Source organism: Pelophylax lessonae (genome assembly GCF_965119305.1).
Source record: "Pelophylax lessonae genome assembly, chromosome: 10".
NCBI lineage: Eukaryota > Metazoa > Chordata > Amphibia > Anura > Ranidae > Pelophylax > Pelophylax lessonae.
The window spans coordinates 209864607-209878344 of NC_138777.1; the positions used below are offsets into that span (position 1 = coordinate 209864607).

Here is a 13738-nt window from a genome sequence, read left to right on the forward strand (position 1 = left end):
TATTATTTTTAATATTAATATTAATATATTTATTGTTTTTATTATTATTATTATTATTATTATTATTTATTGGAAGGGTTTTTATGCTTTATTATAATATTTTTTATTATTTTTAATGATTTATTGTTCTTTATAATTATATTTAATATATTTAACTTTTTTATTGTTTGTTATATTAATATTTATTACAAGTTTTGTATTATAATAGTTTTTTTAATATTTAATTTTATGACTCATGTTTTTTTGTTCTTTATTATTTTATTTTCCATTTTTAATTACTAGTTTTATTGTTTGTTGTATCATTTTTATTTATTGTAAGGTTTCTTTTTGGGTTTTGTTTAATTATTTAATTTCATGATTAATGTTTTATTTTCTTTATTATTCTATTTTATATATTTAATTTAATGTTTTCTTTTATTGTTTATTATATGTATATTTATTGTAAGTTTTTTTATTATAATAGTTTTATTTTTATTGTAAGTTTTCTTTGTTTTATTATAATAGTTTTATTTTTATTAATGTAATTTTTTGATTCATGTTTAATTGCTCTGTATGATTATATTTTCTATTTTTATTTCATATTTTTATTGTTTGCTATATTATTATTTATTTAAAGTTTTTTTTATGTTTTAATATAATTTATTTTTATTATTTAATTCTATAATTGTTTTATTGTTCGTTGTGATTATATTTTTTATGCTTGATTAATATGTTTATTTATTTATTTTTTTATATTATCATTCAATATACGTTTTTTATTTTAGTTTTATAAACAGTTTTATTCTTTGCTCTCGGATAGGTGATGTTATTTGTCTTTGTATCAGTTGGCTTCGCCACATTGCTACTGCTTGTCATTGTTCCTTTATATTTTTTTTTCAATAAAACGTTTATTAAAAAACAAAAATAAAATAAATAAATAGTTTTGTTCTTATTTTGATGACTCTACATTTCTACAGCTCTCACAGGCACCTCCAGGATTGATAACTTTGTATCCCTCTCGGTGATTGGTCGGACTTGTAGAAGATACAAAGTAACAAGTGAAAGTTCCTCTACTACGGGCTTCACCTGTTGAGGGAACTTCATCTCCCAGCAGGCCCCGCGCTCTCTAATGGGAGGAGTAAGATGGAGGCCGTAGCGCTGAGTTGGGTGTAGTGCGCAGGCGCAGGTGCGGAGAGCTGCCAGCTGCTGGCAGTGGGCGGGGTCCTGGCAGAGCAGAGGCTCAGTCAGTGCAGGCTGGAGCGGAGTGCGGGGTCGGTGCAGGGTGTGTGTGGGGGCACCGAGGAGAAGGTAAGAGCTGGGTGAGGAGGGGGAGGGTGCCGGGGAATGGAGGGGAATTCACAGGGAGCCACTTCCTCCAGAACATTGTCAGCTGGAGGAACTGCAAGTCCCAGAGAGGTGTGTATGGAGGGTGTGCACCTGAGCGTGCTGCTATATCTATAGAGAGGTGTGAGGGGGGGGGGGGTATAGAGGTATACATGTATGTATAGACAACTGACACTTCCTGGTCCTCACTGAACTGCCAACAACTTTATGCATATAGTCTCTGTCTCCAGCTGGATCCTTGCAGCACTGAGGTCCTGTGCCCAGTCCCCTCCCCCTTGTCTGCATGGGGTGTGCATGGGTTTCCTCCCCCCATACATGCTGTCAGGGTGATTGCCTTCCACCTCCTAACAGCCTCTCCAGATTGCAGATGGGATGCTGTGATCAGACCCTCCAAAGTTTGGTGACCATCATACCATATGTTTCCCGGGACATTAGAGTGTAAGCTCCTCTGGTGCAGAGACTGATGTGACTGGCTTAAATAACAATAAATAGCAATATTAAGATTAATAAAAAATAACAAAACCCATAAAACTATAAATAATAGCAGTGAAAATCATAATAGTATAAAATAATACAAAATAGTAACATTATTATTATTAATTTTATTATTATTGACTGAGGAGGGACAGAGTGTAAGCTCCTCTGGTGCAGGAAATGATCTGACAGGCTCAGTGTTCTCTGTACAGCACTGCAGTATATGTCAGAGCTATATAAATGTATAATAATAATGTGTGACTGTGGGGGGGACATTAGAATGTAAGCTCCTCTGGTGCAGAGACTGATGTGACTGGCTTAAATAACAATAAATAGCAATATTAAGATTAATAAAAAAAAAAAAAAAATTATAAAAAACAAAACCCAAAAAACTATAAATAGCAGTGAAAATCATAATAGTATAAAATAATAATACAAAATAGTAAAATTATTATTAATTTTATTATTATTGACTGAGGAAGGAGAGAGTGTAAGCTCCTCTGGTGCAGAGACTGATGTGACTGGCTTAAATAACAATAAATAGCAATATTAAGATTAATAAAAAAAATATAAAAAAATAACAAAACCCAAAAAACTATAAATAATAGCAGTGAAAATCATAATATTATAAAATAATAATACAAAATAGTAACATTATTAGTAATTTTATTATTATTGACTGAGGAGGGAGAGAGTGTAAGCTCCTCTAGTGAAGAGACTGATGTGACTGGCTCAGTGTTCTCTGTACAGCACTGCAGTATATGTCAGAACTATATAAATGTATAATAATGTGTGACTGTGGGGGGGACATTAGAGTGTAAGCTCCTCTGGTGCACGGACTGATGTGACTGGCTTAAATAACAATAAATAGCAATATTAAGATTAAAAAAAAAATTATAAAAAATAACAAAACCCAAAAAACTATAAATAGCAGTGAAAATCATAATAGTATAAAATAATAATACAAAGTAGTAACATTAGTATTATTATTAATTTTATTATTATTGACTGAGGAAGGAGAGAGTGTAAGCTCCTCTGGTGCAGGAAATGATGTGACTGGCTCAGTGTTCTCTGTACAGCTCTGTGGTATATGTCAGAGCTATATACATGTATAATAATAGTGTGTGACTGGAGGGAGCGCATTAGAGTGTAAGCTTCTCTGGTGCAGAGTCTGATGTGACTGGCTTAAATAACAATGAATATGCGAAAAAAAAAAAATGTTAAAAATAACAAAACCCAAAAAACTATAAATAGCAGTGAAAATCATAATAGTATAAAATAATAATACAAAATAGTAACATTATTATTATTATTATTCATTTTATTATTATTGACTGAGGAGGGAGAGAATGTAAGCTCCTCTGGTGCAGGAAATTATCTGACTTGCTCAGTGTTCTCTGTACAGCTCTGTGGAATATGTCAGAGCTATATACATGTATAATAATAATAGTATGTGACTGGAGGGGGGCGCATTAGAGTGTAAGCTTCTCTGCTGCAGAGACTGATGTGACTGGCTTAAATAACAATGAATATACAAAAAAAAAAAATATTAAAAATAACAAAACCCAAAAAACTATAAATAGCAGTGAAAATCATAATAGTATAAAATAATACAAAATAATAGTAATAAAAAAATAGTAACATTGTTATTATTAATGGTATTATTATTATTATTATTTTTAATAATCATGACTGTGGAGGGAGAGAGTGTAAGCTCCTCTGGTGCAGGAAATGATGTGACTGGCTCAGTGTTCTCTGTACAGCTCTGTGGAATATGTCAGAGCTATATACATGTATAATAATAATAATAGTGTGTGACTGGAAGGGGGGGGGGGGGGCGCATTAGAGTGTAATCTTCTCTGGTGCAGAGATTGATGTGACTAGCTTAAATAACACTAAATAGCAATATTAAGATTAATACGGGAAAAAAAAAATATTAAATATAACAAAATAGAAAAAAAACTTTAAATAATAATAGCAGTGAAAATAATAATAGTATAAAATAATAATAATAAAAAATAGTAATATTATTATTAGTGACTGTGGAGGGAGAGAGTGTAAGCTCCTCTGGTGCAGGAAATGATGTGACTGGCTCGGTGTTCTCTGTACAGCACTGTGGTATATGTCAGAGCTATATACATGTATAATAATAGTGTGTGACACTGGGGGGACATTAGAGTGTAAGCTCCTGTGGTGCAGAGACTGATGTGACTGGCTCAGTGTTCTCTGTACAGCACTGCGGTATATGTCAGAGCTATATAAATGTATAATAATAAGTGTGTGACTGTGGGTGGACATTAGAGTGTAAGCTCCTGTGGGGAGAGTCCCATGTCCACGGGGAGCGGTAATTGCTGGCCGCTGTTACTTTAATTTTCAGGAAGTGCGGGGTGATTATTTGGCGATGGATTTCTGCCATCTACACGGCTCCACTGTCACATCCTGGTCACACGTACCTGGCAGCTGCTACTTCCATGTAGACTTTCACAGAAGCGTCCGCGCTACCAGGAACCTGAGAGAGAGAGAGAAGTCCCTGAGTATAGAGAGAGTCCTGTGTACAAATAATATACAATGTGTGATTCCTCCTGTAATAAATGGTATTATAACTGTAAAGCGCTGCGCAAGCTGCTGGCGCTATATAAATCCTGTGTAATAATGTGTGTGAATCTCTACATGTCTGTCCATCCACCCTTTATCTCTCACTGTTCATTCATATCCATCTGTCAGTCTGTCTATCCATTAATCCATCTACCCTTTCTCTATATCTATTGATCTGTCCTTTCATGTCTGTCTGTCTGTTTATTAATATATCCAGGCAGCCATTCTTTTTCTCTGTCAATTTATATCTATAGGTCCATCCACTCAGTCTGTCCATTCTCATCTGTTAATATGTTTGTCCGTCCATCCACTCTCGGGCCATTCATATTTGTCCATTCACACATTCATCCTTCTCTCTCTCTCTGTTGGTCTGTCCATCCATCCTCTGCCCATTTATATCTCTCTGTCTGTCTATTCATCCAGCCATCCTTTCTCTTACTCTGTTTCTTCATATCCATGTATTGGTCTGTCCGTCCGTCCATCAATCATTCCACTCTTGGGCATTCATATCTGTCTGTCTATCCATTCTCACATTCACCCTTCTGCTCTCTCTCTCTTGATCCATCCATTCATATCTCTCTGTCTGCTTATCTATTTATCCAGCCATCTTTTCTCTGTTTATTCATATCCATCCTTTCTCTTAATCTCTGTCTGTTCATATCTATCTCTCTAGCCATCCATCCATTCATTCATTCGCATATTTACCTTCCTCTCTCTCTGTTGGTCTGTCTGTCCATTCATATCTCTCAATTCATCCAGCCATCCTTTCTCTTACTCTCTGTTTATTCATATCCATCTTTTGGTCTTTCTGTCCATCCATCCATCATTCCACTCTTGGGCATTTCATATCTGTCTGTCCATCCATTCATTCTCACATTCACCCTTCCTGTCTCTCTCTCTGTTGGTCTGTCTATCCATCAATTCATCCATCCTCTATCCATTCATATCTCTCTCTGACTGTCTATTCATCTAGCCATCCTTTCTCTGTTTATTCATATCTATCTATTGGTCCGTCTGTCCATCCTTTCTTTTGTTCTCTCTCTCTATGTACATTCATATTGTTCTCCGTCCATCCATTCATCCATCATTTCTCTTGCTTTCTCTCTGTCCATTCATATCTGTCTCTCTGTCCGCTGCTCCATCCATCCATCCTCTGCCCATTCAGATCTGTCTGTCTATCCATTAGTTTTTTTCATCCTTTCCCTTTCTCTCCATCTATTGATCTGTCCATCCATCCTCCCATCCATTCATTCATCCTTTCATCCTCTCTCTCTCTTGCCTTTATAGCTGTCTATATACACACACTCATATATACATTATATATACATACAATGCCACAGTGTCAATAATAAGTAGGAACAGTTTGTTTACTGATTCAGGATATCTCACAGATTCGAGAATTATAATTGTCGCGCTGTTTTGGGATAATAATTATTCCATGTAATAAGTCTCTGTATACTATAGTTATATGTGATGAAGATTTTATATATATATATATATATATATATATATATATATATTATAGTGTTTGTGTGAATCTGTATATATATATAGATAGATATATCTATATATAGTGTGTGTGAATCTGGATAGATAGATAGATAGATCTATCTATATATAGTGTGTGTGTGGATCTGTATGTGTCACGGTGATCTTTCATTATTCGGTGGGTGTGGGGGTGCGATCTTATATAATAAGAATGCGGAGAGCTGATAACTCGCCTGTACACAAGCTTATTTCTTACAGGCAGCGCATTAACTGCTTGGGTACCAGTGTGCAGTGCCATTGTTAAAGGGTCAATCCGCCCCAAAAGAGTTATTTTGGGTGATGCTTGCAGCGTGAATCACTAGAGTGAGTTTTCAGTAGTGATTCACCTGCCAGATAATTCGGTGATAAAACATCTGCACATGAGATTCCAGCTTTGCGCTCATGGCAGTCATTGTGTGGAGGTCTTACTCTACAGCATGGGAAGTAAGGCTGCTCAGAACAGGGAGCCATGTCTGTATAGTTCAGAAAAGAGATTTATCAATTACAGAATTATCTCGGTGCCCCCTATTTAGCCTGACTCTCAAGCTAGCAGGTCAAAGCTCACATGACATTTTTTCCGCTTCCCTGTCAGCTGCCTGACCTCATATTTAGCGCTTTTCCACTGTGTGTACCGGCTCGGCTCGACTGGGCACTGCATGGCTCGACTCGGCTCGGTTTGCTTTTCCATTGCGTCGTACAAGTCGGCACTGCATGGCTCGACTCGGCTCGGTTTGCTTTTCCACTGCGTGGTACAAGTTGGCACTGCATGGCTCGACTCGGCTCGGTTTGCTTTTCCACTGCGTGGAACGAGTCGGCACTGCATTGCTCGACTCGGCTCGGTATGCTTTTCCACTGCGTGGTACAAGTCGGCACTGCATGGCTCGACTCGGCTCGGTATGCTTTTCCACTGCGTGGTACGAGTCGGCACTGCATGGCTCGACTCGGCTCGGTATGCTTTTCCACTGCGTGGTACGAGTCGGCACTGCATGGCTCGTCTCGGCTCGGTATGCTTTTCCACTGCGTGGTACGAGTCGGCACTGCATGGCTCAACTCGGCTCGGTTTGCTTTTCCACTGCGTGGTACGAGTCGGCCGACAAAATTCGTGTGCAGTCTAGAGCACATTTCAACCAGCACAACAATACTGGACAAAAGACGGCCGATCGTTCGGCCGACAATCGGTGCGTGTGTTTCGTGGAGGATCTGCTGCTTCAGGAGTTCTGTTCAAGAGGAACTATTCAATAATTCCGTGATAGGGAAAATAGAGACGAGTGGCAGTAGATGTGGATGATCCAAAATATATTCAAATAGGGCAGGAGTTCCCAATCTGTGGGTCGCCGGCGGATTTAGAGCGGTCAGAGCTGCCCAGGCATTGGCAGCTCACTGTGTTACGGGCAGGCAGGCGGGGCCTTGAGCTCCACTGACGCTCCGCCCCCGCCCCATGCCGTGCACGCTGTTCTGTACAGGAGGCGGCGCCTCGGGGTAGGAGTTGGACTGAGTGGAGCCGTTTATCAGAGTACAGGCCAACGGATTGGAGCTGAGCGCCAGGACCAGTCACCAGGTAGGCCAGACACTGCTTGATGGCTTATTTTAGGCCTGGTTGGCGACCCACATTTGCACAGGCATAACAGCCCATTGATTCGAAGGTGCATGCAGCATTTAAAAAATCCAGTGGCCTTGAAATCCATCCTGCTTTTGCACCATGCGACATACCTGCAGTTTCTGCACACACAAACTGTGTTTTTAAATGCTGGGCCCACGTATATAAAAAGGCAGAAAGCTTGCCAGTGCAGGTAAGTCGCATGGTGCAAAAGCAGGATGGATTTCAAGGCCACTGGATTTTTTAAAATGTTGCATGCACCTTTTTTCTGCAGAAAATGAGGGCATAGCATCCCATTCAAATCAATGGGCTGCTATGCCTGTGCAAATGTGGGCCGCCAACCCACATACATGCAGCCTAAAGCAGTAGTAAAGTAATTTACAAATAAAAACGGGCGGTCGGGAACCAGTTAAGTCATACCGCACTAGTATAACACTGTGATGTGTAAAGGAGCACTATGACGTGAAAATGGCTTGGCATTGTAGTCAATCTGCTTCTAACTTCAGGTTGGTAACTTAAGCTTTGACAATAAAACCTTGAAGCCGAGTTGTTTCTATGCAGTGCTGCACCAGATTTTGCCCTCGATCCTCCAGTTCTCTTTCCTACATCCATTTCCTTCTTCCTAGTCCTTTCTTTTTTCATTCCTACTTTCCTTACTTTTTTTTTCCCCTCATTCTGTATTCCCTTTCCTTCTTCCTCCTTCCTTTCCTTCTTCCTCCTTCCTTTCCTTCTTCCTCCTTCCTTTCCTTCTTCCTCCTTCTTTTCCTTTTCCTTCTTCCTCCTCCCTTTCCTCCTTCCTCCTCCCTTTCCTCCTTCCTCCTCCCTTTCCTCCTTCCTCCTCCCTTTCCTCCTTCCTCCTCCCTTTCCTCCTTCCTCCTCCCTTTCCTCCTTCCTCCTCCCTTTCCTCCTTCCTCCTCCCTTTCCTCCTTCCTCCTCCCTTTCCTCCTTCCTCCTCCCTTTCCTCCTTCCTCCTCCCTTTCCTCCTTCCTCCTCCCTTTCCTCCTTCATCCTCCCTTTCCTCCTTCCTCCTCCCTTTCCTCCTTCCTCTCCCTCCCTCCCATCTTCCTTCCCTCCCCCCCCCCCTCTCCCTTCCTTCCCTCCCTCCCTCCCTCTTCCTTCCCTCCCTCCCTCCCTCTTCCTTCCTTCCCTCCCTCCCTCCCTCTTCCTTCCCTTCCTTCCTTTCCTTTCCTTCCCTTCCTTCCCTTCCTTCCTTCCCTTCCTTCCTTCCCTTCCTTCCTTCCTTCCCTTCCTTCCTTCCCTTCCTTCCTTCCCTTCCTTCCTTCCCTTCCTTCCCTTCCTTCCTTCCTTCCCTTCCTTCCCTTCCTTCCTTCCCTCCCTCCCTCCCTCTCCCTTCCTCCCTCTCCCTTCCTTCCCTCCCTCCCTCCCTCTCCCTTCCTTCCTTCCCTCCCTCCCTCCCTCCCCCCCCCTTCCTTCCTTCCTTCCTTCCTTCCTTCCTTCCTTCCTTCCTTCCTTCCTTCCTTCCTTCCTTCCTTTTCTTCTCTCATTCCATCTATTTCTCTCTCCCTCTGTTTGTATACACATAGACTTAAAAAATGTTTCTTCTTTATCTTCCTCTTGTGTGTTTTGTTCTTTTATTTGCAGCGTTTACTTTGCCGCCGTCTATATTTAGCGAGCACCCTGTGTGTGCCAGCCTCTGCCGGGCATCCATTGTGTGCTCATCATGATCAGACCTGACCTATTTTGCCTTTTGCATTCCTTACAAAGCAGATAACATGTTTGTCCCCCCTCTGTTGGGGGAGAGATTGGCGCACTGGGGCGGATTACAACCGAGGAGGACCGCCGAGCCGCTGGGGTTTATGTCCTAATGTCCTTTTCAGAATGCAGAATGTTAATCTCTATTTTAATGTCTTTTAATCTGAATTGTGAGAGTGTTTTGCAATGGTTTTCCTGAGAGGAGGGAGCGTCTCTCCCCACTGAATTGAAATGGGGGGGGGGGGGGGGGCTAGATTTAAATCAAGTGCCAGTTTAATATGGTACAAAGGACTACACACACTGTGATACATTTTTTTCGGGATGTGTTGACAAAATTTAAAGTCAAGGGATAGGTATTTAAAGTTTTGGCCAGAGATATGTATTTTACCCATCGGCACCTCTTTATCCACTTTTTATCCACTTATGCACTGTAAGTAATACCATGACTGTGAAATAAATGGGAAGGCTGCAGAAGCCATTGTAGTCTATGGAGAGAAGTGAGTCAGAAGTAAGCTGGTTAAGAATCAGAAATAATGTAGCGTGTTCAGTTTGAGATTAGCAGAAATGATGCAGCCTGTTCATATTGAGCTAAGCAGAAATCATGCAGCCTGTTCATTTTGAGCTAAGCAGAAATCATGCAGCCTGTTCATTTTGAGCTTAGCAGAAATCATGCAGCCTGTTCATTTTGAGCTTGGCAGAAATCATGCAGCCTGTTCATTTAGAGCTAGGCAGAAATCATGCAGCCTGTTCATTTTGAGCTTAGCAGAAATCATGCAGCTTGTTTGTTTTGAGTTTGCAGCCTGTTCATTTTGAACTTCTCTCTCATTTAGATCATGGCTTGAATGTATGCATGGGAGCACAGGGACAATCTAGGTAAAGTAAGTAGGGACACGACTCCCACTCTGCTTCACACACAGAAGAAGCACAGATCTATATTTTCTTGGCAGCAGGCTAACCATAGAAGTTCTAGTTTTAGGAACATTGCCTTTGCAGAAGTGACATGTTCTCTTTGCTCTCCTAGGCATCTAGAAGCAGAGAGTTGCATGTAAGTTTTGTACAGCGATGTGGTCTCCTGGACTCGTCATGGTGCACCGTCTCTGTAAACAGTGAGATCTCATCACAGCTGTATAGAGTAATCTGTTCTGCTTCACTGGCCGGGAATGAAAAATGGGACAAAGGAGCTGGGGGCTCCAAGTGAAGCCGGCATCTGTATTTAAGGGGAAAGCGGTTTGCCTTTTTCAGATTGTACTTCAAGCTATTGTTGTCACATGTAGCCGATTGTGATAGGGCTTCCTAATGGTCATTTGCATATCACAGGAGGGGGTTGGCATCCCTGCTGTATGACTGCCAAGATAAAGCTTGGTAATCGTTTTACAGAGTCTGCTGCTTCCAATTAGAGTTGTAAGCCTCCAAATACCTTACAATCCTTACAATCTATAGGTAGAGATAATGTATTCTTCTTAAAGTGGTTGTAGACATGAAATATGAACAAAGCATATCCCTCTATAGCAGGGGTGTCAAACTCCATTTCATTGCGGGCCGCATCAGCATTATGATTGCCCTCAAAGGGCCAGTTGCATCTGTAAGACTACCGTAGATGCCCAGAGAACCCCACCCCTCTTACATCAGATGTCAGGAGCCCCCCACCATCAGAAGTCAAGAGTCCCGACCAGGGCCGGACTGGGAATATAATTCAGCCATGGAAATAATTTCATACCAGCCTCATAGCATTATTATACCGGCCCAACAACATAACACCATTATATTCTTGTTCATAAAAGGGAAAACTATATGCATTTTAAAGCACATTTGAAGAGTATATTATAGATAAGACCGATCTGAAAGCATATAGGGATATATAATATATATATGTGTGTATTGTGTAATAGATAGATAGATAGATAGATATATCTATCTATCTATCTATCAGCAAATTCCCGTTAAAAGTGGGGACATGGTACAGGAGGTGGTCATAGGCTGTGTGAGCATGGTACAGGAGATGCGGGGGCTGCGGGCATGGTACAGGAGATGCGGGGGCTGCGGGCATGGTACAGGAGATGCGGGGGCTGCGGGCATGGTACAGGAGATGCGGGGGGCATGGTACAGGAGATGCGGGGGGCATGGTACAGGAGATGCGGGGGGCATGGTACAGGAGATGCGGGGGGCATGGTACAGGAGATGCGGGGGCATGGTACAGGAGATGCGGGGGGCATGGTACCGGAGATGCGGGGGCATGGTACAGGAGATGCGGGGGGCATGGTACCGGAGATGCTGGGGGCATGGTACCGGAGATGCGGGGGATGCGGGCATGGTACAGGAGATGCGGGGCATGGTACAGGAGATGCGGGGGCATGGTACAGGAGATGCGGGGGCATGGTACAGGAGATGCGGGGGCATGGTACAGGAGATGCGGGGGCATGGTACAGGAGATGCGGGGGCATGGTACAGGAGATGCGGGGGGCATGGTACCGGAGATGCTGGGGGCATGGTACCGGGGCTGCGGGCACGGTACAGGAGATGGCGGGGGCTGCGGGCACGGTACAGGAGATGTCAGAGGCTGCGGGCACGGTACAGGAGATGTCAGGGGGCATGGTACCGGAGATGTCAGGGGGCATGGTACCGGAGATGTCAGGGGGCATGGTACCGGAGATGTCAGGGGGCATGGTATGGTACCGGAGATGCAGGGGGCATGGTACCGGAGATTCAACTTCAACTCTCTGCCCCCTTTTTTCTGAACTCTCACCCAAGCTTTAAAAAACTGGTCTTTGAACGGATGTAGAGAAGACTGCAAATAAACAGGTACAACATATATAGGAGGGTTTTTTTTTTTATCTCTGTGTATCACCTGAGGATAGTCCCTTCACTGGGTAACTGGGTATAAGGAAGGGTTTACAACCACTTCAAGTCAATGTAAACTCCATCGCATAACAATGTAATGTCATTCTTAATATTTTGAACAGCAGCTTTTATTAAAATAATCCCTGATGATCCTGCCAGGAAGGTCCTCATTCAGGCACTTCCTGATACAGGGTGACAGCACTCTGTCCCCGACTCCTAGTTGTGTTCCTACATTGTCACCCTGTAACAGGGGCTTCCAATGGTGACTACAGGTGGCTGTTTCAACACACAATATTCAAGTATAGTCCACTCTTGTCACGATCAGGACCCCCGCCCCGTGAAATGTCATGCATCCATCACTGGAGGTCCTTGTTCAGGCACTTCCTGTTATAGGGTGACAACGCTCTGCCCTTGTCTATAAATTCTGCTCTTGTGTTGTCACCCTCTCACATGGGCTTCCAATCGACAATACAGGTGACTGTGCCAATACACTTTACCCAGACATGGGGGTAGATTTACTAAAACTGGAGCGCTCGGAATCTGGTGCAGCTGTGCATGGTAGCCAATCGGCTTCTAACTTCAGCTTCATCAATTAAGCTTTTGCAATAAAACCTGGAAGCTGATTGGTCATTATGCAGAGCTGCACCAGATTTTCCACTCTCCAGCTTTAGTAAATACACCCGATGGTTCGCGTTTGTCACCATTAGGACACCCGCCCTTAGAAATGCCATGCAGCCATCACTGGAATTCTTTGTTCAGGCACTTCCTGTTATAAGGTGACAACACTCCATCCATGTCTCCCAATTCTGCTCTAGCGTTGTCACCCTGTCACAAGTGCTTCCAATCAAGACTACAGGTGACTGTGCCAATACACATTACCCAGACACGGTTCGCTGTAGTCACCATTAGGAAACCCATTTTGAAAAGTACCATTCAGCCATCACTGGACAGGAAGTTGCTGCAAAAAGACGGCAGGAGATCCACAGCATTGAGATGGGGGAAAAAAAGGTCAAAATAAGATATTTTATTAAAACCAAAGCATGGGTAAATGTTTTTCAGTTGCATCTGTGTGTGTTTCACCGGGTCATCTGCGTGCATTCACCTACCAGCGAACGATCATGTTTGGGCGGAGCTGACATTTGGAGAGACGGTGGCTTTTTTTTTTTTTTCCCCTGTAATCTCTTCAGCCAAGAATTGCTGTGCCTCTTCTCCTCTCATTTGTCACACTGATTATCATCCTAATCTTCCCATCATATCGCCCTCTCGCCCCCTCCTCGCCCATCCTGGCTCCATGTCCAGTGACTCATCCTTTCTATGTTACATTGTTTGCTGCAGCCAGAATTTGGAACAAAGCTGGACAGTTACATTGTAGCATTAGTGACAAAGATGAAGCTGGGATTACTGTAATCTTCAGAGACCGTGCAGAGAGCTGTGTGCACCGGCAGAGATTTTGGAAAGTTGTTTTCCATTTGTCGGCATCGTGCGTACTGAGCCATCCTCTAGCCTAGTTGTAAAAGAGTTAGCGGCAACCCCACTGGGGGCTAGATTCGCGCTTTCCTGCAATGCACAGAAACATGCGGCCCTTTTGCAGACGCACAGCAGAGCCATTAGTTCTTAAAGTGTTACTAAACCTACAACAGTAAAATCAGTCTATGCTGTAAAGCATGCTTG

General features: G+C 42.6%; 1 protein-coding gene across 2 annotated transcripts in view; it reads left to right on the forward strand.

Annotated features, from left to right (window-relative positions):
- Positions 1-1164: 1164 nt before the first annotated feature.
- KIAA0513 overlaps positions 1165-13738 on the forward strand; it is a 129375-nt gene continuing 116801 nt past the window's right edge. For both annotated transcript variants that reach the window (XM_082270420.1, XM_082270421.1), the window contains exon 1: positions 1165-1287. The gene's annotated coding sequence lies outside the window, so the exon portion shown is untranslated. The remainder of the gene's footprint in view (positions 1288-13738) is intronic.